The following is a 23,840-nucleotide window of genomic DNA, read 5'->3' as shown; positions in this document are numbered from 1 at the left end:
GGAGCCTTGTGGCACTCCAGCTGTAAGTTCGCGAGTAGTCGATTTAGCCCCGTCCAGAGCAACATAAAAGTTACGACGCCATAGATAGTGGGCCACCAGGTATATATATGTGTCTGGAAAATTGAAGTTTATTAATTTTTGAATAAGACCCGGAATCCAGACTTTGTCGAATGCTTTTTCTGCGTCGAGCATTGTCATTACTGTGTAGGCTTTAGATGGGTTATTAAATCCGTCGGTAGCATCTTCAACGATTTTAATTAAGGGGTGGATTGTTGAGTGACCTTTCCTGAAACCAAACTGAATGTCTGGAATCACGTCGTGTTCCTCTGCGTGTGTTTGAAGGCGCGAGAGTAAGGCTTTTTCAAAAATTTTACTCATACTGTTTAGAAGACTTATAGGTCGCCTGTTTTCTGGGATGGCTGGGTTTTTCCCTGGTTTAGGAATTGTGATTATTTTTGCAAGTTTCCAGGAATCGGGGTAAGTTTTGTGTGTTAGTATTGCGTTGAATATCGCCAGTAAATATTCGAGTGCCTCTAGAGGGAGTTTTTTAAGTGTTTCGTAATTTATTGCGTCCGTGCCGCCTGATTTGTTGTTCGGACTGGCTTTAATTAGCTTTAAAAGTTCCCTTAACGTTATGGGTTCAGGAACAGACTGCGTGCCTGTTTGTAAAAAGTTATTTACCGCCTGTGTTGTTGTTAAAGTGAAGTTTCTGTCATTTACGTCTGTGTTCGGGGAGAATTGTTTCTCCAGTAGGTCTGCGACTGCGTTGGCCTTGTCTTCTGCGATGTATTTAGCCCCGGTGGCTGTTATAATAGCTGGGGTTGAAATAAATTTTTTGTTGCCGCGGAGCCTGCGAGATAGTTTCCACATTTCCTGCGGTTTTGTGGCTACTTCGTTTATTAAGTTTCCGAATTGATTTATTTTTTCCTGTTTTAATTTGCGCTGTACGAGATTATTCAGTCTGTTGTATTCGTTTCTGGCTTCTGTTGTGCGGAGCCTTTGTGCTCTGTTTCTGGCTTGCCGCCTAAGAGAAATGTAATAATCCAGATCGGGGTAGTGTGTTCGAGTGAACTGCCTTTTTGTTTCAAAGCGAGAGTGTTTTTTAATGGCATTTTTTACTGTGTCCGTGAAAAGTTTTACGTGTGGATTTATTTCCTCGGGTGAATTTATTTCGGGGGGCTGATTTAGGGTGTCTATAAGTTCTATCTTAAACCCGTCCCAATCTGTAATCTTTAGTTTATTATTAAAGAGTTGTATGTTGGATGTAGCATTAAAAGTTATTTGTGTTAGCACCGGTAAATGATCGGAGTTTAGTTCATCTAAGGTTTCTGTATTTATCTGAGCGTTTGGAATGTTGGTTAGGGCTATGTCTAAAATTTCTGGGGTGCCACCATTTACTGGATAGCATGTCGGGGAGTCAGGCGCAATAATGATGTAGTTTCCTGCAACCGCGTGGCCGTGTAGAATGTTCCCGTTGGCGTTTGTTTGGGTGCAGCCCCAGTCAGTGTGTTTGCTGTTTAAGTCTCCTGCTATAAAAAATTGATCTTCGACTTCCATTAATTTATTGAGGTCCTGTGGTGTGAGTGGGTCTTGTGGCGTCTTGTATACCGCGGACATGCAAACATGCGAATTATTATTACGGACGTTTATGCTGGTGGCCTCAATGTGTTGTAGTCCATTTATTGTTATCGGGTGGTGGTGAATTCCGTGTTTTATTAGTATGGCTGTACCGCCGCCGTGGAGTGCGGGGCGGTCTGTTCTGTATATTGTGTAGCCGCATATGTACGCTCGCATGTGTGGTTTTAGAAAAGTTTCAGAGATGAAAGCGACATCGATTCCGTATACAAAAAGTAACTGTTCCAGTTCATATATTTTATTTTGGAGGCCGTGTGCATTGAAAATTAGGACCTGTAAAAGCTTCCCCGGGTTCTGTGCCATTTTAAGGTGTAGCGAGATTCAGGATTGCGGATAGTAAGATCATCTGTCGCTTCGATGCGTCTGTTTCAGCTCGGATGGCGGCGTAGTGTGGCGAGAGTGTAGCAATGAGCTGTGAGAAATTGCAGAGTTTCAGAATCTCTGCCAGCTCGAATAGATCACCGACGGTGTTACCTTCTACTCTGTTCTGCGCTGGAGTGTGTGTGGTGCGTGGTTCCTTCACGGCTTGCGAATATTTACGCTCCGATCGTGTCAGCTCGGTGGTTGTTGTTTGCGGCTGTGTCTGTGGCTTGTTGACCAGCTGGGCGCGCGGCTGTGCGTGAGCGGGGCGGGTGGGGGGGAACTCCACCTGGCTGTGCGTGGCTGGCGGTTGTTGTTTTGTCTGCGCCTGTGTCTGCACGGATTGTCGCTGTGACCTACTCGTGACCATTTTCAAAAATACTGGACACTGCTTCCATGCTGCAGTGTGTCCCCGCACTTTACAGTTAAAGCAGAATTTATCTGCGTCGTCAGCTTTCGGGCAGTCCTTTCGGGTGTGATTTTCGCCACACCTGACGCATCGCGGTGGCTTACTGCAGCGAGTGTGGGTGTGATCAAATTCACCACAGCGCTTGCACTGGGCGATGTCTTGTGGGCGGGCCTGGTATTTTTGAATAGTCACTGTCGTATAGTGAAGTGTACGAACGGCGAGAATGTTGACGTCTGAGGCCGCGACTGTCGCGCAGAAAGTTCCCGACCTAAATCGTTGTTGCTGCCCTGTGGCGTCTGACCGGGTGACTTCGAAATTACGCACGTCATGAACTACGAATCCCTTCTCCGTCAGTTCCGCGGCAATGTCGGCCTCGACGACCTCCGGGTACAATCCCTTAATAACGACCTTTGTGTTGCGCTCGTCGGGATGCGCAAACGTGTGGTGGTAGATGTTGTGGCCTTTCAGGTATGAGAGAGCTTGAGAGTAGCCCTCTCTGTTCTCAAATGTCAGTCGCAGCTCTCTCCTGCGCGTGATCGTGTTCCTGAACGCGATTCTGTGTGTGTTCAGGAAAGTTGCGATCTCCTTGAGCTTCGCAACTTCCCTGACCATTATCGGTACACCCCTGTACCGTGTGCCGGCCGCGGTTGTGGTCTGTGGTTGTGCACTTGTCTGTGGTTGTGTGTCGGCAGGCAAATTTGCCAGCACGCCGTAGCTGTTCTGCAGCGGGATTGCGGATGTCGCTGCTGTGTGTTGTTGTGCGGAGCCGCGCCTCGAAATCCGCGCGTCCTCACTGTTCGCCAGTACCGTCTCCCGACGCCTACCGAGTGATGTGCTCCGGTTTCCCCTCAAGGCCTTTTTACCCGAGACCTGTTGGAAGTCGATCTCATCGTCAGCGCGTTCGCGTTTGGCGTTAGCCTGTTGGGTTTCCATGGCCTGTTCGTGTGTTGTTGTACTCGTACTCGCCATGATCCCTGTCCCTGTCGCGGTTCCGATTCGCGGGCTATCCGACCCGCCGGGTCGCCTAATACCTGAAGCAGTGGTGGCTGACAAACACTGATATGAACAGCGAAGCTAGGCCTTAGAGAGGCTGTCCTCTCTGCACCACTGCCTGGTGCGAAGTGTGAGTAGGGGCTGGAAAAATGAGGGTATTTATCAGAGAAAGGGCTACATCTTGCTCAGCCAATGGCAGACGAGCTGTCTCCCCATTGGCTGTGCACCATGGAGTTAAAGCGGATTGGTTATGGTAGGTTGAGTATCACTTCGCACCAGGCAGTGGTGCAGAGAGGACAGCCTCTCTAAGGCCTAGCTTCGCTGTTCATATCAGTGTTTGTCAGCCACCACTGCTTCAGGTATTAGGCGACCCGGCGGGTCGGATAGCCCGCGAATCGGAACCGCGACAGGGACAGGGATCATGGCGAGTACGAGTACAACAACACACGAACAGGCCATGGAAACCCAACAGGCTAACGCCAAACGCGAACGCGCTGACGATGAGATCGACTTCCAACAGGTCTCGGGTAAAAAGGCCTTGAGGGGAAACCGGAGCACATCACTCGGTAGGCGTCGGGAGACGGTACTGGCGAACAGTGAGGACGCGCGGATTTCGAGGCGCGGCTCCGCACAACAACACACAGCAGCGACATCCGCAATCCCGCTGCAGAACAGCTACGGCGTGCTGGCAAATTTGCCTGCCGACACACAACCACAGACAAGTGCACAACCACAGACCACAACCGCGGCCGGCACACGGTACAGGGGTGTACCGATAATGGTCAGGGAAGTTGCGAAGCTCAAGGAGATCGCAACTTTCCTGAACACACACAGAATCGCGTTCAGGAACACGATCACGCGCAGGAGAGAGCTGCGACTGACATTTGAGAACAGAGAGGGCTACTCTCAAGCTCTCTCATACCTGAAAGGCCACAACATCTACCACCACACGTTTGCGCATCCCGACGAGCGCAACACAAAGGTCGTTATTAAGGGATTGTACCCGGAGGTCGTCGAGGCCGACATTGCCGCGGAACTGACGGAGAAGGGATTCGTAGTTCATGACGTGCGTAATTTCGAAGTCACCCGGTCAGACGCCACAGGGCAGCAACAACGATTTAGGTCGGGAACTTTCTGCGCGACAGTCGCGGCCTCTGACGTCAACATTCTCGCCGTTCGTACACTTCACTATACGACAGTGACTATTCAAAAATACCAGGCCCGCCCACAAGACATCGCCCAGTGCAAGCGCTGTGGTGAATTTGATCACACCCACACTCGCTGCAGTAAGCCACCGCGATGCGTCAGGTGTGGCGAAAATCACACCCGAAAGGACTGCCCGAAAGCTGACGACGCAGATAAATTCTGCTTTAACTGTAAAGTGCGGGGACACACTGCAGCATGGAAGCAGTGTCCAGTATTTTTGAAAATGGTCACGAGTAGGTCACAGCGACAATCCGTGCAGACACAGGCGCAGACAAAACAACAACCGCCAGCCACGCACAGCCAGGTGGAGTTCCCCCCCACCCGCCCCGCTCACGCACAGCCGCGCGCCCAGGTGGTCAACAAGCCACAGACACAGCCGCAAACAACAACCACCGAGCTGACACGATCGGAGCGTAAATATTCGCAAGCCGTGAAGGAACCACGCACCACACACACTCCAGCGCAGAACAGAGTAGAAGGTAACACCGTCGGTGATCTATTCGAGCTGGCAGAGATTCTGAAACTCTGCAATTTCTCACAGCTCATTGCTACACTCTCGCCACACTACGCCGCCATCCGAGCTGAAACAGACGCATCGAAGCGACAGATGATCTTACTATCCGCAATCCTGAATCTCGCTACACCTTAAAATGGCACAGAACCCGGGGAAGCTTTTACAGGTCCTAATTTTCAATGCACACGGCCTCCAAAATAAAATATATGAACTGGAACAGTTACTTTTTGTATACGGAATCGATGTCGCTTTCATCTCTGAAACTTTTCTAAAACCACACATGCGAGCGTACATATGCGGCTACACAATATACAGAACAGACCGCCCCGCACTCCACGGCGGCGGTACAGCCATACTAATAAAACACGGAATTCACCACCACCCGATAACAATAAATGGACTACAACACATTGAGGCCACCAGCATAAACGTCCGTAATAATAATTCGCATGTTTGCATGTCCGCGGTATACAAGACGCCACAAGACCCACTCACACCACAGGACCTCAATAAATTAATGGAAGTCGAAGATCAATTTTTTATAGCAGGAGACTTAAACAGCAAACACACTGACTGGGGCTGCACCCAAACAAACGCCAACGGGAACATTCTACACGGCCACGCGGTTGCAGGAAACTACATCATTATTGCGCCTGACTCCCCGACATGCTATCCAGTAAATGGTGGCACCCCAGAAATTTTAGACATAGCCCTAACCAACATTCCAAACGCTCAGATAAATACAGAAACCTTGGATGAACTAAACTCCGATCATTTACCGGTGCTAACACAAATAACTTTTAATGCTACATCCAACATACAACTCTTTAATAATAAACTAAAGATTACAGATTGGGACGGGTTTAAGATAGAACTTATAGACACCCTAAATCAGCCCCCCGAAATAAATTCACCCGAGGAAATAAATCCACACGTAAAACTTTTCACGGACACAGTAAAAAATGCCATTAAAAAACACTCTCGCTTTGAAACAAAAAGGCAGTTCACTCGAACACACTACCCCGATCTGGATTATTACATTTCTCTTAGGCGGCAAGCCAGAAACAGAGCACAAAGGCTCCGCACAACAGAAGCCAGAAACGAATACAACAGACTGAATAATCTCGTACAGCGCAAATTAAAACAGGAAAAAATAAATCAATTCGGAAACTTAATAAACGAAGTAGCCACAAAACCGCAGGAAATGTGGAAACTATCTCGCAGGCTCCGCGGCAACAAAAAATTTATTTCAACCCCAGCTATTATAACAGCCACCGGGGCTAAATACATTGCAGAAGACAAGGCCAACGCAGTCGCAGACCTACTGGAGAAACAATTCTCCCCGAACACAGACGTAAATGACAGAAACTTCACTTTAACAACAACACAGGCGGTAAATAACTTTTTACAAACAGGCACGCAGTCTGTTCCTGAACCCATAACGTTAAGGGAACTTTTAAAGCTAATTAAAGCCAGTCCGAACAACAAATCAGGCGGCACGGACGCAATAAATTACGAAACACTTAAAAAACTCCCTCTAGAGGCACTCGAATATTTACTGGCGATATTCAACGCAATACTAACACACAAAACTTACCCCGATTCCTGGAAACTTGCAAAAATAATCACAATTCCTAAACCAGGGAAAAACCCAGCCATCCCAGAAAACAGGCGACCTATAAGTCTTCTAAACAGTATGAGTAAAATTTTTGAAAAAGCCTTACTCTCGCGCCTTCAAACACACGCAGAGGAACACGACGTGATTCCAGACATTCAGTTTGGTTTCAGGAAAGGTCACTCAACAATCCACCCCTTAATTAAAATCGTTGAAGATGCTACCGACGGATTTAATAACCCATCTAAAGCCTACACAGTAATGACAATGCTCGACGCAGAAAAAGCATTCGACAAAGTCTGGATTCCGGGTCTTATTCAAAAATTAATAAACTTCAATTTTCCAGACACATATATATACCTGGTGGCCCACTATCTATGGCGTCGTAACTTTTATGTTGCTCTGGACGGGGCTAAATCGACTACTCGCGAACTTACAGCTGGAGTGCCACAAGGCTCCCCACTCTCTCCTTTCTTCTATAATATTTACACAGCCGACATACCGCATGCAAACGCCTACGTACAGATGTATGCGGATGATACAGCCATAATTAAACAATCTGGTAACCTAAGATATGCCATGGTATGCGTCCAAAGGCAGCTAACTGCACTTGAGCAATACTACACTCGGTGGCGAATTAAAATTAATGCAGCTAAATCAACGACGCTTGTAATTTCAAAACGTAGAGGCAGACCAGACAGGGAACTAGAAATTTTTCACCAACCTATTCCTAATGTTTCACAGGCAAAATATCTAGGACTCACGCTAGACAGGACATTACTATGGAGCAAACACATTACTCGAGCAACAAACATTGCAACAGGATCCTTAAGAAGCCTGTACCCAATGTTAAAAGCACCTAATTTACCACGCAGGAAAAAACTCCAACTTTACACTCAAATTGTACGCCCGCAGTTGCTATATGGTTGTGAGGTCTGGGGCTATGCTGCAAATCACCATATAAATCGGCTACAAGTTAAACAGAATAATTTCCTAAGGGCCATTTTAGACTGTAACAGATTTACGAGTAACGAAACTATTCACAACGCACTTAAAATTCCGTACATCCGCGAAATAATATCAAAGAATAATAATAAAATGTACCTAGATTTACCACAGCACGAAAACGCACTGATAAATTCAATAGCGATTTACGACCCGTCCGAGCAACGAAAACATAAAAAACCTCGATTAAATTAAAACAATAATTATTACAAAACGAAAGCGACATGGATTCAGTTTTTAAAAAAAGTCTTCAATAAATTTTAAATTACATAAAATAGCTCTCTGATTGGTCGGGGCGCTGGGGGCCCCCAAACAAAACTGTTTTTCTCCCCCGACACCAAGGCAGTCGCATTCCAGCTCCGGGCGTGTTCACACCGCGCAGAGCCTACAGTTTAAAGTTTAAAGTTTACACGGCCTATACAATTCAAAATGGTCCGAAGCACGCAGGTGTAGGTTTTGGCTCCCGGGAGATTCACTGCCTGTGTTGTTAGGGCTGACTCCCTATGCCTGAAGGGCGAGACCCGCCTGGCAGGCTTCACCTCCAGTGCCGGCCGCGTTTCGGAAAGGCATGGGATTTTGAATTGTGAAACAATTATAATTTCTATATATAATAACAACAATAAAAATAAATAAATACAAGCTACAAAATAACTTCAGCATCATTAACTCCACTTCTTTCGATTCAAAATGGTCCAAAGCACGCAGGTATGTGCGGCCCCCTCGGGTTCACTGCCTGTGATGTTAGGGCTGACTCCTTATGTCTGAAGGGCGCGGTCCGCCTGGTAGGTTTCACCTCCAATGCCGGCCGCGTTTCGGAAAGGCAGGGGATTTTGAATCATAACAATAAAATACACTTATAGCTCACCACTTAATAATAGCAAATTAAATTTCTTACATTCTCTGCATTTTTCTCTCTCCTAGCTAATTCAAAATGGTCCGAAGCACGCAGGTGTAGGTTTTGGCTCCCGGGAGATTCACTGCCTGTGTTGTTAGGGCTGACTCCCTATGTCTGAAGGGCGAGACCCGCCTGGCAGGCTTCACCTCCAGTGCCGGCCGCGTTTCGGAAAGGCATGGGATTTTGAATTAAAAAAGCTAGTTCCGTAAATCCATCATCACCTAATTAATTTTCCCTTCCCCGGGGTACGTAACATTTTACAGCCACACCACTACAACACGCGCGACAATCCACACACATGTCGTAGCACCTTGTCAAGGCAGAATCATGCAGGTGAACTGGCAGTAGGAGCTGCCCCAGCCCTCGCTGGGGATCCGGGCCGAGAGGCATGCATGCCTGTCAGGGCAGGGCTCTGGGGGCTTGTACAGTAGCTTTAAGTCTAGATTTAAAAAAAAAATAAATAAATAAATAAAAAAATTATAAAATAATAAAATAAAATAAAAAATATATATAAAAATTAAAAACAAAAAAAAAATTAAATAAATAAAAAAAAAATACTGGACGAGGGCATCTCTCTGCTCGAACAATAATAGAATAGGACGACCTTCATTTATTAATTTCACTTTCTATTTTTCAGGTTTAGAAGACAACAGCCAGGGGGCTAGCTACAGCAATACTGGTTTAGCCTAACTTTGACCGAACTATATTGGAACGCAATAGTTCGGTCCTTAAGGCGGCCAGGTGTTTACTAATCTATGTAATTTCTTTTACCGTATCACCAACACGACCACACGATGATATGCCTGTGTGAAGTGACGGCCTGAACTACCTTGTTACATGCAATAATGGGCTAACTACCCTAGCATGTTTCTGTGTTCCCAGGGGTTCGTAGGAGCGGCTTGCACAGCTTTACACTACACGCCACACCCGAATTTAACTAGGTCACTTGAAATTACAGCACACCGACAAGCCTCTATTGCACACCAACACGACACTACATCACGCCAGTTAGCCGATCTAGCTGGTGGGGAGCTTCTCTCCCCCGCCGAATTAGGTACACGTAATTTTTTCTAGCATTACACAACCTACCAGCGCACACACAGGCCCGTGTGCCAAACTTATCCCTCAAGACACGCGCCCCGCCCGTTGATCCAAGTGATTCTACAAAAGTGTGGGGTGCACCTGATTTACAATGCACTAAGCGAGTTATAGAAACTTCGGTTTCTGGTCTCGCACACACTAACTGCCCCGGATGGCAATATGATGGATCGGCGGCGAGGTTGAGTATTGGCTATTGTTTTGTGCTGCAGGGATGTTTCTCTCTTTATCACAGGGATCCACATATTTTTTAATTAATGCTCTGCTGGCTGAAAATATTTTTATTGCTAATAATGAAGGCTGATTCTTTGATTTTCCTTTTTATTTTATCGGATTCCTGTATGAGTGGTGTGGAGTCTTCCCAGAGAATTTTGTGGCTATTTTCCCATGTATGTTCAGCAAGTCTGGATTTTAGGGTTTCACCCTTCTTGCAGTTGTTTTTGTGTTCTTTTATTCGGGTGGATAGAGCTCTGCCAGTTTCACCTATGTACATGCGTCCACATTGACAGGGGATCTGATACACACAGTTGTGAGTTTGTAATTTTTCTGTGGCATTTTCTTTTTTTGGGTTTTATTTATTTTTTATTTTTTCTTCAACAGAAAAAGTTCTTAGCAATGGCGTATGTCCAAAAACTTACATCAAGTAAGGCAGTGTTTATTCGCTACCTTACCTGAACATCTTGGAATACTGTCCTTAGATGAATGTACAGTAATCGTTAGAATAGTTTTTTTTTTCTTCTCTGTTTTGTGTTATATAGCTATCGTAATTATTTATTTTTATTTCTGTTGATTGACAGACAGATGCTGTGCATTGTAAGAATGTGTGCATATTACATCTGTGATGATTTTGAAATTAATAAATTAATCATAATAAGTTTTTGTATTTTTATTGTACGTTTAGTTATTTGATCTTATTCTATGGTTTTAAAACTTCAAACGTGCAAAGCTTAAGTATATAAAATATTTGTAAATACGTTTGTGTGTTTTTTTGACTGATTCGTAACTATTTAATGTGTTGATAGTATGCTATTGGGTTGAAGGTCCCGGGATTTAATGTTAATAATTAATTTTACACATCAGTTTAAATCTTTTGTATGCAGTTTGCTAGATATTCTGTTAAAATCAAGGTGAAGAAACATTCAAAAATCAAAATGAGGATTTAGTAAGGCATTAACAAAACTTGATTATATAAGACTGGAAGAGAGAAAAATTTTGAAGAGGCATAAGCAGTGATGGGAGAAATGTACTGTCCTACAAATTTGCATTGTATGCTTCATCTAGGTTTAGGTTGTGTTTATCAGAACTCCTAAGTTTCTTACAATGTTAGAGAAGTGAATATTATCTCCTTCCAGCTATAAGTTACTTCATTTATTAGAAATTGATTTAGTAGATAAGTCTATGGGCGGAACCGAAGTTTTGAATTTGTCCAATTGTAAATGAAATCTAAATTTTTGTTTATGTTACTAATTGACTGATTAATATGAATTGTTTTAGTATGAAGACATATGGATATAGACCATGTCCTGTAGCTATAACATTTTTAGATGTAATTTTTTAACTGCTTATTTGCCAATAGTGTTGTTAAAAACTGTGTCATGGTGGGTACAGCTCATATGTTGTTAAGGTTATAAAAATTCTAGTATCACTTTTCCAAGTTCTGTTCGAAGTAAATGTTAAGACATTCCATTACTGGTGAATTTTAATATGTTCTGCATCTAATTACTACTTTATATTGAACAATTCATTATTATCATATCATCTGATTTTGTCAGGTCTAATGAACAAATCATAAACCAATTTTAGCCTTCATGTGCAGAAGAATAGAATTGTCTATTTGACATCATTAGTCAATGGCTGTTGGGGTTTTAGACAGTCAAATATTGTGAATGCAGTGGCGGATTTACAAATTTTCCAGGTATAGGCTGCAAAGTTTTTGCCGCCCTTGCCTCTACAATTTTCATGTCCTAGATTAAGTTCGTTACAATCCCTTTTTGCGTGATTTTTTGTTGGCAAAATCATCGATTATATCGTCGTAAGTAATATTGTTCATTAATTCCGACTCTATGCACAAAAGTGCTAAAGCGTTTAATTTTTCTTGGCTCAAGGTCGATCTCAGATAATTTTTTACCCTTTTTAGACAAGAAAAACTTCTCTCACCCGAACAATTTGTCGCTGGTGTACATAAGGCCATACGAAGGGCTATGTCCAAGTTCGGATAAACGTTCTGCAAACTTTGTTTTCGCAGAAACGAAGATAGACTCTGTAATGATGTAAAATCTGGTTTTACCAGAATGCTTTGCGAAGATATGTGGCTTTGAAAATGTATGCATTCTTGAACCAACTCAGTCTCTAAATCATTAGGATACATTTTTTCTAAGGACAGAGCCTTTTTCGTAAGGGTTGATAATGATAACTCGCTCATTTTGGTCAGAAATGAAAATTTTTCATTGAAATTGTCGTATGCCTTCTTCCTTTTTTCTAATTCGGATACGAGTCTATCAATGATGACGAGAAATGTATTAACCCTGAAAGTATCGCTAGTATCACTCGCTGTCATACTCATTTCTTCATCGGGTGTTTCATCAGCAAATTTTTTTTCTTTTCAGTTGTCTTTTTCCCAAGTCTTTTGTGTACTGCTTCGACGCACTTAATTCCATTGCCATTTCTTCGAAATACTTGAAGTTTTCTCGTTGCTCTACGAAAAACTTGCGAAGAGATTCATAAAGATCGGCTACAGTAATCAAATCTACGGTAGAAGCCTGGATTTGAACATTTACTTTGTTTTTCTTTCCAAAAAAACATTCCACACAACAACCATTAACGCTGTTTCCAGTTTTTTTAATTTTGAAAGAATTCCCATTGCTTCATTTCTTGTGACAGGCTTTTCGGTGCAGTCATTCCTGATTGTTTCCAAAGCTTTAATGACTTCGTGCCACGAATCTCTCAAACTTCTGCATGCATCCTCTCTAGCTGACCAACGTGTGAGGTTTACTCTCTTGACTGTTTTGCCTTCTCCGACTTCAGTCATCAATATCTTCCAGCGTTGTGTTGAACTTGAAAAAAAAACGTATATTTCTTGGAGCAACATGAAGAATCGACAAGCTTCTGTGCAAGATTCAGCAGTCGCAGTTGCCACTAAATTTAAAGAATGGGCAGAGCAAGGAACGAAAAAAGCAAACGGTGCTTGACTTTGAATTTTAGCCTGTAAGCCATTGTATATGCCAGACATATTTGCGGCATTGTCATACGATTGTCCACGGCAGTCTTCAATGTTCAAACCCAAGGTTTTTAGTTCCGAAGTAATGGCAGCAAACATTTCTTCAGCTTTATGTCCCACTGAGGGCAAAAACTTGAGGAATCTTTCACAGGGTTCTCCTGTTTCTAAAACATACCGAATCACGAAGGTGAGCTGGTCCACATGTGCTATATCCGGTGTTGAATCGATGATTAAGGAAAAGTATTTCTCCCTTCTTATCTCGTCTCCAATTTGCTTCAAGACTTTATGGCACATCAAAAGTATAAATTCATCACAAACGGTCTTCGATAAGTAACTGGTACTTCCGGATCCTTGATTCCCAAATCGTTCAATATGACTGGCTAAGAAAGGATCAAACTCAGCTAACAGTTCCAGAATCATAAAATAATTTCCGTTGTGTGGATCACCGAACTTTTCACTTTTTCCTCTAAAAGCGAGACCTCTTGAACACAGCCGCTTCACTACAGCAACAACCCTTTTCAGAACATTTCTCCAATAAGTAATTTCTTCATCAATTTGCAAATGCAGTAAATTGTCGATTCGACCATCAATCGCACTTCTAGCTTTCAGACTAAGGATACTGGATTTATGACGCGCAGAGTTTTCATGCTGAGCTACTCGGTGTTCTGCATTTTTCCAGTCATTAAATCCTTCGTTCTCGAACTGAGTTTTATTCTCCAATGGACCGAATGCTAAACATGGTCCGCAATATACGGAACTCTTACTTTCAGAGTAAACCAGCCAATTTCGGTCCTTCACTTCATTCTTTTTCATTTTTCTTTGAAAGATACTCACTGGCAAGAAACGACGTTGATCAGCATATAGTTTTCCACTTTTAGAGAAGTCAGAAGACTTGTTTTGATAAAAGCCGCATCTTGCAATAATTTCCCTTAAAGTATCGTTAATTTCCCATAAAGCTGGATCTTTGTTTTGATCTACAGTTGTTTGCTTTTGGTCATCATTTAACGATTCGGTCTGAGAGGCATCTTCAATTTTGGAGCACTCGTCGTCAAGAACATAATCATCAGTTTTTTCTTTAGTCGATAGTTCAACAGATGACAGTTGGGCAGCAGAATTAAAGTCCGTTTCATCCTTTCCAGATTGCATTGTTGAAGTTCCCGTTTTTTCGACCCAATTTTCATTTTTAAAAAAACTGTCAATTTTTGTGGTTTTTCGTATAATTTGCTCTTGTTCTTCTTTTTTTATTTTGGCCTTCTTTTTGTACTCCGCTCCACTAAGTCGCTTTCTCCCATCACTCATTTTCACAATTTTTTCTTCAGGAACTGAAATGGAAAGGATTAAATTAACAAGTTTATTTTTCGTACACAAGCAGCGATAGGGGAGGGCAGGGTAACGTAGCCAGAGTGAGCAAAGTGGCCATTGGCTGTTACTCAGCTGGAGAGTGATGAAGTTTGGTAGCGAGGATGTGAAACATTTGTAAGAGACGCCATTAGTGTTCTGAGAGCACCCGGTCTGTTTGCAGTGAAAGTTATTTGTTTTATTAAGGTTTTACTGGTTTTACTATTTCTGATGTAACATGTAAGGTAAGTAATAATTACTGTTGATCATTATTAAATACACAGTAATGCCATAATTATTTAATATAGCCTATCCAAATTAGCATGTTTTAAACTTTAATACCACATATTAATAACTGTAGAAGATGTCTTTTTTTTTGCTAGTTTTTTTGTAATGGCGTCTCAGAGGGCAAAGTGGCCAGCCACCACCGCATGTTCACTTTGCCCGAACTGTATATACTTAGCTCTATTTATGTATTACTAAATAATAAAACAAACTATTGAACATTTTACATTTTTTTTTTAATCTACACTGTAAATTTCTAACGTGTTTTGCAATGTGTGTGTTGTTTTCGTGTGGGGAACGACCTTACACAAAAATTTGCCAGCAGGAGAGGCTTGGCAGATAAGGTGGCAGTATCTCAAGGACGGCTCATATTTCACAAACAAGTGCAGGTGGCCGGAAATGGTATCCCGTGATTTAGTTTCCTTAAGATAAAAGAAAAATGAAAAAAAAAAATGTCATATCATTTACCCGATTAGTGCGACGGGCAAACAAAAAACAAACATGAGTCGCTCCAATATTTACATTTTAATGGTGTTTTGATTGTACGAAAACTATATTATTGAAGGGTTATTTTATATTTTGATTTTAATTACAATATACAATTTATGTATCGTTTTATCTTAGGATGGCCACGTTACCCTGCTCACCCCTATCCTTCATTCAGAATTCACATAATAAATAGTTAACGTAAAAACGTATTTTTTTAATGCTATCACGAAAAAATTAAAATTTCTTTGCATGGTTTCCGATGAATTGTTTATTGTGAATTATTATTTCTATTTTTTGATGTTTGCTTCATTGAAAAAGACAAAATGACAAGATAACCATGAGCAATCTTTTAGAATACTATTTATAGTTAATATGAAAATGTTCTAAATTTAACGTGACCATGTTCCAAGCTTCAAAATGAAAAATATTATTGCAGGGCTTTTTCAATAAATTTATTCGTTATCGTTACAGATGCTTTATTATAATGTATTATGATTATAAAAAGTTTTTACTTACCGGTGCTGTGAAAATATTCATACAATGATACAATTCACGAAACACTTCGAAAAATAACAGTACACACGACACACCTACGTAGAAATATCAATTCGTTATGCAATACACGCGTAAGACAACTGTGGTCCCGACTCCCGAGGTAACAGCTCTAATTGCCGCCCCACCCGCGACATGACGCGGTTCGACCCTTGAGGCGGACTAGGAGAAGGGAGGGGACAGTCTGGCGGAAGGGATAGCGGCGGAGGGAGGGCGGAGGGGCCCTTCTGACCTTGGGTAGTCACATTTTTCCCGGGACCATAGTTGTCTTGGGCGTGTAGTGCCAACCGAGGCCTTGTCCATTAAAATTCGCATTTACTGACTAGCGAACTAGCTGTTTTACTCTGGAATATGGAAGTTTGCTACACGGATTCACGGAACGTACAATGACAAGGGAGAGGGGAAAGTCATCGGCAAAATTTGTTGCAGACTTCTATTTGTAAAACATCAGAAAACAGAAAACCGTCATGCAGAAATATTTTTGATTTCTATGAGGTAGCAAAAAAAAAAAATCGGTCCCCAAATTTGCCGCCCCAAAAATCTGCCGCCCTAGGCTCAAGCCTACTCAGCCTACTGGTAAATCCGCCACTGTGTGAATGGTAGCCTATATAGCCTATAGGTAGGTTTGTACGCCCTTTGATAGTCCTTAATTGGACTTTTATTGCTCAAGGGTCCTTAAATGTTGTTTATAACTCCTTAATGTCTAATTAATTCCAGTCTTTTAAAAACTTGTTCTGCATGGATTGTTTATTCTTTTATTTTAGAGTATGATGATAGCAAACATTGCTTCACACTTGCAATTTGCTAGTGTTACACGAGGTGGTAGGTGAAGTGCCTAAAATATTCTTTGTGCCTGCATTTCTTGTGTCTCTACTTGGCGGTGAAGAAAAGGATTTTCATAAGTAAAATTTTTGTATAATTCTATGAGTACAATATTATTAATTCTCTTGTATATCTGAAGTCATTAAAATTCTTTAAGGGCTCCTTAAAAAAAATCATTCGTATAAATTAATAAAGACATGAACCATGTGAAAACTCCATTTTTGTTATTCCACTACAATGATGAAAGGGTTGGTACACCCTGCGGAGGCATGTTACTGGCAGAGAGACTGCACGCTTGTATGTAGAGGCGTAAAGGCACGGTAAGTCAGTTGCCTTTAGCACTCATGCGTTTCCAGATCTCATGGCCACAACATAACATAAATTATTTCTCAACATTGTGGACTGTTTTTGCTGGAATTTTAATTTGAGTAATTTATTCAAATATTTGGCATTACAAGTCATTAATCTGATGGTTCTGAAGGTGTATACCAGGGTACACTGGTACACCCTGTGGTATTCCAGAGAAATGTGTGACAAAGAGTTACTCTATTATACCATTTCATTATGGATGTACTGCTCTTTTTAACACATTGTTATTGTGTTATTTGAGCGACTACAAATTTTGCTTGAACAATGATTTAGTTCAGTATGGTACTGCACATATTCACTCTTACATTAATTATTGTAACATTTGTCAGAAATTTGTATATTATGTGCCTACAACAATTATTAGGATTTTAAACTTGACAGACTTCAAAAAGTTTGAGAACCACTGCATTAATCATATTTTCCCATGCTATCATAACTATTATGTACGACATGGGCGCAAATCTGTAGGATTTCCAGGGGGGGCCCGTGAATTCTGTGGTTTAAGAATTTTGCGCTAGAGGTCAACCGAAACAAGTCTTCTCTGGATGATAAGCTCGTATGTTATACACTTTATTTTTACGTAAGTGATATTAACAATAAAGCAGAGCAACATATGTTTTAGAAATTGTTAATTAATGACTATAATAAGTGATCTCTCAAACATTTTTGAATAATTTTCTAACCTAAATACATAAAATATCCATGAAAAAATCTATAAAAATAATATACGTGAATATAATGCAAATAGATAACACCCCATTCATACATTACCAATGACTGTTTACCCCAATCTTTAAGTTAGTATTTTAGTTTTTCTACTATGTCATACCACACACACACACGACACTCTTGCAGACATACATTGGGGTTACAGGCTTACAACAGACTATTTGGTGCAAGTTTGTGTCTATTCTTCTAATCTTCTATGTTCGTTAAATAATAGATTTTTGAAATATTTTGGGTCATTTATTTAATACAAATATCTTAATATGGAATGTCAAACAATTCTCCTTCTGTAAGCAACAAGTTTCATAACCATGATATTTTCTTATTCTAGGAAATATATTTATATTTTAGGCAATTAAATTTAGCATTTACATATTTGCAACAATGAGACATGGCCGTAATGTTATAAAGGAGGGTTCAATTATATTTTTTTGCAGAATACTCGACTTTCTCTGGAGTAAAATTTTGACAGAGAAACTAATGACATTCTAAAATCCCAGCTAATAGTGCATAGTGGTCATTTAGAACTTTACCAAATACACATTTTCGATATACCTATGTTTTACTCATTTCAATTGTGTGATGATTTCATCACACGTCCTAAATGCGTACATATTAATGCTATTAATCATTTGAAACAAAAATGTCAAGTTTATGTGAGAAAAAATTTATTTTTTCATTTTCGTAATAATACATCTTCTGCTTTAAAAGGCTCAGAATAATGTATATACTTCAGTGATGAGTCCTTTATTTGCCATATTATTCTTTAAATTATTTTCGATCCTCTTGAGAGTATAAAATGTCAGCTTCACCATAGAGACCGATTAAGTTGCTAAGAAAATCAGTAAAAATGTAATATTAGGGTAACAGATCTTATTAAAATCATCTCAATCTGACGAAGTTTGAGATGAAAAGAGTGGGGTTACATTTTAAGGCTTCCGTACCCAAAGGGTAAAACGGGACCCTATTACTAAGACTCCGCTGTCCGTCCGTCTGTCTGTCTGTCCGTCTGCCACCAGGCTGTATCTCATGCACCGTGATAGTTAGACACAACAAATACTAAAAACATAGTAAAATAAATATTTAAACCAACGTGATTTTTTGTTCGTTTTTGCTCGATATTGAAAACGGCAACAGGTAGACGCTTGAAATATTCACAGAATATTTAGTTATATATTCACTTTAAAAAAATAATTAAATTAAAATAAAACAAATATTTAAGGGGTACTCCCATACAACAAACGTGAAAACAGAATAAAATTTCACAAATGATGTATTTCTGTTGCCGCTATAACAAGAAATACTAAAACAGAATAAAATAAATATTTAAGTGGGGCTCCCATACAACAGACATGATTATTTTTTTTGCCGGTTTTATAGATAATGGTACGAAACCCTTCGTGCGCGAGTTCGACTCGCACTTTGTCAGGTTTTTTATGCCACATCACATAATTACTGCGATTCAAATGCTGTTCGTGAAATTTTTTGTTCACAGTTTTTGATGCGCCCTAAAAACCCAAAGCGCCAAAGCTAATAAACGGATCAACATCAAATGAACGATCGAATCCTATTAAAACCCTTAAAGACTATTTTATTTAGTAAAGGCATCAACCAGGTAAAAAAGAAAAAAAACTTAATGACACAAATAAAAAATCTCGGAGATAGAACTATGAAATTTATCCTACAGCTAATTGAACCACATACATTTCTCGGCTTATATTTAGTATAATCAGTATTTTGGCAGTGATTTATTTAGTTAAAATATGCCGCTTGATTAGTTATCAAAGAGACTCGTTTGCTTCCTTATTAACTTAAATACGGATGTGTAACGTTTAAATACTTATTTCTCACTATTACTTCTGTTTACTCGTGCAGTGTTGCAGTTGTCAAATAAAAAATGTTATAAAGTGATTATCGGCCATGAATTGTGAAAATGATCGGTTGATAATAAAAGGGGAGAGATTTTAAATTCCATATTGACGAGGAAAAAAATTATTCCCTGTATATTCACATGTAACGTACAGAGCAGCTAGCCTTACAGAATGGATATGAGCTAAAAAATTACAGAAAATGGTATATAAGTTTCAGTTCGTAAATAAAATAATTCTGCTATAATTACTGTTAAAGTATTAAGTTGTATATTTACTGGAAAAAATAACGTTACATAATCACTTAAATAAAATATATTACCTAAATAATAGTCACTACTTATAAAACAATCAAGCTTACCAGGTGAGAATCAGATTCTGTTTTCCGTTTCTTCCGCGTCACGAACTTATCCATGTTGATGTTTGCCAAGAAAGCAGAAGACTGGCGCACACGAGAGCGAAACCACTTTAAAAACAGACTACCTGAAACCTATAATACTGTCGTTTCAGAGGACAAGGTAGTGTGGGTAACAATGGGGAGCAAATGCTAACGAAACCCTACCCTAACTTCGTCCTTTGGAATGAACGGTTTCTAGGAATTAAAGGTTTCAAAGTTCTCACTGGAAAACTCCATACCATGGCTTTCGCAGAATGGGTAAGGGAAAATAACAATAATCTGATTATATATATATGTTGTGTACACCATTAACGTTAAAATCACGAAGTGGGCCCCCCCAAGGAGGGGCCCATTAATTCCAGGGGGGGCCCGGGCCCCCCTGGCCCCCCCGGGATCTACGCCCATGATGTACGACCCCAGTCGGTCGCCAGGAATAAGTAACAGATTATTCTATGAGGGTAACCAAAAGTATCATACTCATTGCAACAGTTGGTGTATATTGACTTTAACAGGTGCTCAAAGCTAGGTGCTATTCCCATTTGAGCCAAAAAAAAAATTATTTATTGCAGATGCTATAATCTAAGATGGATTTTTATGCAAAATATCAATTTGAAAACCTAACATTTAACTCTTTAAGAGTTTTTATGTGTACATAATTTGCTTTCGTTTGATTTTTTCCTTTTTCTGATTCCAGCAAGTGGCTCCAGATGGCATGCCAACAATCTCTGCACATCCAGGTCAGTTTAAGCATTATTTATGCAAGTTGTGATGTAGGCTATATATAATTAAAGGAAATTATGTATTTGCACAAGCTGAAGGTAGTATGAAATTTTGTATTTACAATGATAGTATAAATTCAGACTGATGCCTGTGTGTTATAGAGCAAAATATGTATTATGGTTTTTAATTAATATAAGTAACTAATATTTGTGGTTGTATAAAATGGTTTAGTGTCTCCAGGCAATAATTATAATAACTTTGTTTTACAAAATAAAATGTTTGCAAGCTCTAAATCAGACTTTAATGTAATTTGCATTTTTACTGATGTCCACTGGGTAATTCCGTCCAAATCAGTTTTTTTAGTTCAAGTAAAATATGAATAACAAATAACCTATTCTTGAATATTAATATCAAATTTGAATAGTAAGAATGAGAATTGGATGACACTAAAAAAAATTTACACATCATACTCAGGGGAATAAACAAAAATAATAGTGTAGTGCCTACTGGTAAATTAGACAATACTGACGTGAAAGGTTGGTTTGATGAAGACAGCTACAATAATTTTATAAAATGTTTATTAAAATATTTAAGTTAAAACAAAAACTTCAGGAATATTGCAAACACATTTTCTTCTAATTTACTCTTAAGTTCAGAATAATTATTTACATTTGTTAATTTACTTTTTGAGTCCAATGTCTGTTTTGTAATAGATCAAACAGTAAGTAAGTTGTAACTGTGGCACATGATGGTATATGGATTGTGACTATAGGTTTATATGGCATTGCTACTATCATGTTCACTTCTTTTAATGGTCATGTATAGGAGTGTCCTTGTTTTGTGTTATAGGCCATGGTGGTGGTTTCTCTCTTTTTCCCCACTACAAGTATGTGTGATGAAACTAACACAAATAATAGTTTTGTTTTCATGTTTTAAATGCCACAAATAGTCTTTGTTTTGATTTTCCCATGCAATTTTTCTGTTACCACTGTACACTCAAGAGTACTGTTCATGTTTTTGATAATGCATCCCGTTACATCATCATAACTGTATATTTAAGTAGCACAAATGACTTAACGTTGGTAATGACAAACGTACGAGGTATGCTGTGTCTAATATTCATTATTTTGAAGTCTTAAGAATTCAAAGTTGAATCAAATTTGTATTTGAATATTCAAACAGGCCAACCACTGGGGCTATTTAAGGTAAAATTTAATCTCTATGTGAGCAGGCATATAAATATGATAAACATTACAAAAAAAAACTAAATCAAAAACAAAAGTTGTGAAATTTATGCAAAACTATGTGTAATCAGTTATAGATATGGGTATATTATAAGATTCTACATGCAGAAATTGTGATGTTAATGTAATTTGTATATACAAGATGCCTTTTCCAGGACTCATAACTAGAGTCCCGTAAAAATGGTTTTATTTTTCCTTAAATTTCGTTTTGAAAAAATCAAATTTCGGTTTTATTTCGCTGTTTTGGTTTTTCATGTTTACTTTAACTTTTGAGAATGGTTTTATGACCTACAAGTTTTGCTTGGCTAAATAATAGTGGCACGGCGTATACTCGTATACTGCACTCTAAAGTCAACACTATTGGCAAATAAAAATTGTAGGCTTGAAACAGCTCGGCACGGCCCGGTGCCGCCTAGCGCGCTGCCTCGGCACGGCCCGGTGTCACCTAGCGCGCTGCCTCGGCACGGCCCGGTGTCGCCTAGCGCGCTGCCTCGGCACGGCATGTCTCAACTTAGTATTCTTTTAATATTTCTTGCTGCTGTTCTTTGTCCCGTTGACGCCGTATTCACTTGCTCTGCGGTCGTATTGCATTTGCTGAGAAGTGTAGTTACGGCAGTTAAAGGTCACTGATTTTGCTTATCAATCGGCGTAGTGCCATGTGTTCATGTTTACGAGTAGTAGAGGTGTAAAAGTAACGAAAAAAAGTGTACCCGTATGTATTCGTTACTATAACAATTAGTACTCGTTACTATCGTGTCGCTACGTTACTCGTTACTTCTGATACCGCATAACATGCAATGTTATGTTGCAGCAACGAATCGAGTCGTATTGCGTACAGTATGACGTCACGTAAATAATAATAAATAGAATATAAACAATTAACAATATTTGATAATTAACAGTTTTTGTTAACCAAGAAACAATTAAATCTCATTAGAGCGGTTTTATTATATTATCTCTTTTAAGATAAAAACAACAAAAAACGTGAAAATACGCGATAATAAATAACAAAAACATACATATTTCTAATTTGTAAAAAATACTTTCTTATAAACAGTAAAAAACTTGGACGACAAATTTCCATATTATACTTAATAAACAAACATCGTTCTTTGTAACGTAAATTCATCGAATATGCGCGCGCATGCGTAAAACATACGAAAAATGCGAGTAATGAAATCCAGCCGTGTGTAACGTTTCGTTACTCGATACTAGATGGCGCACCCGTTACTCAGTCAGTACCGAATACATACGGTTTGCTACACCTACAGCTCTAACGAGTAGGTTGCCAAGCCAGTCAAACGTAGTTGAAAGCATGAGGTTGTTAACTGTTCAACATGAAAGGAAGAATTAAAATTTTATATTTCTCTACAAGATTAATGTGTAAATACAGCGGGTTGAAAATCATGGCAGCTATATTGTGTTGAAAACATCGCCGGTATTTTTTATTAACTTTGTGTTGATGCTCAGGTACATTTTTCTCTTTAATTAGTTTATGATTGCAATTACTGCTTTCGTTTCAAATTGTAATGATTACGTGACGGGAATACTGTAAATCATTATTTACTTTCATTACTACAAAGCGGCCATGTTGAAACTTAGAAAAATGGCGATGTGCCGTCAACGTCGTGTTTACTTGTTTTTCGCGATGTCTTGCATGGGTGGTCTAATTCATTATTATCAGTTTTATTTCTCGATGCTGTGCGATTTCGGTGTTTTGTCGCGAATTAAGGTAAATTGCGGTGTTATTTCGCGATATCGCGATTCGCGAAATTTCCGTGTCTCTACTCATAACCTGACATTCCAGCTTCAGTATGAACTGAGTTAACAAAATTATTAAAAAATTGGACAAGTAAAGTTAACATAGTGCACCCACCCCTTGTTTACTTAATGTGAATTTCCCAGGTTAAAATTACCTTAAACAGCATGTATGATAATCACTGTGACAATGTTTTCAGCTCGATTCACACCTGAAGACAAGTATTCGCGAGAGAGGGTGGTGTTGAAGAAGAGGTTTGGTCTCCTCCTGACACAACAAGCAAAGCCCGTCTTCTAAAAATGTGGCAAGAGAGACTTGTACCCA

The sequence above is a fragment of the Bacillus rossius genome, chromosome 3, assembly GCF_032445375.1.
Source record: "Bacillus rossius redtenbacheri isolate Brsri chromosome 3, Brsri_v3, whole genome shotgun sequence".
Taxonomy (NCBI): Eukaryota; Metazoa; Arthropoda; class Insecta; order Phasmatodea; family Bacillidae; genus Bacillus; species Bacillus rossius.
This window is presented reverse-complemented; position numbering follows the sequence as displayed.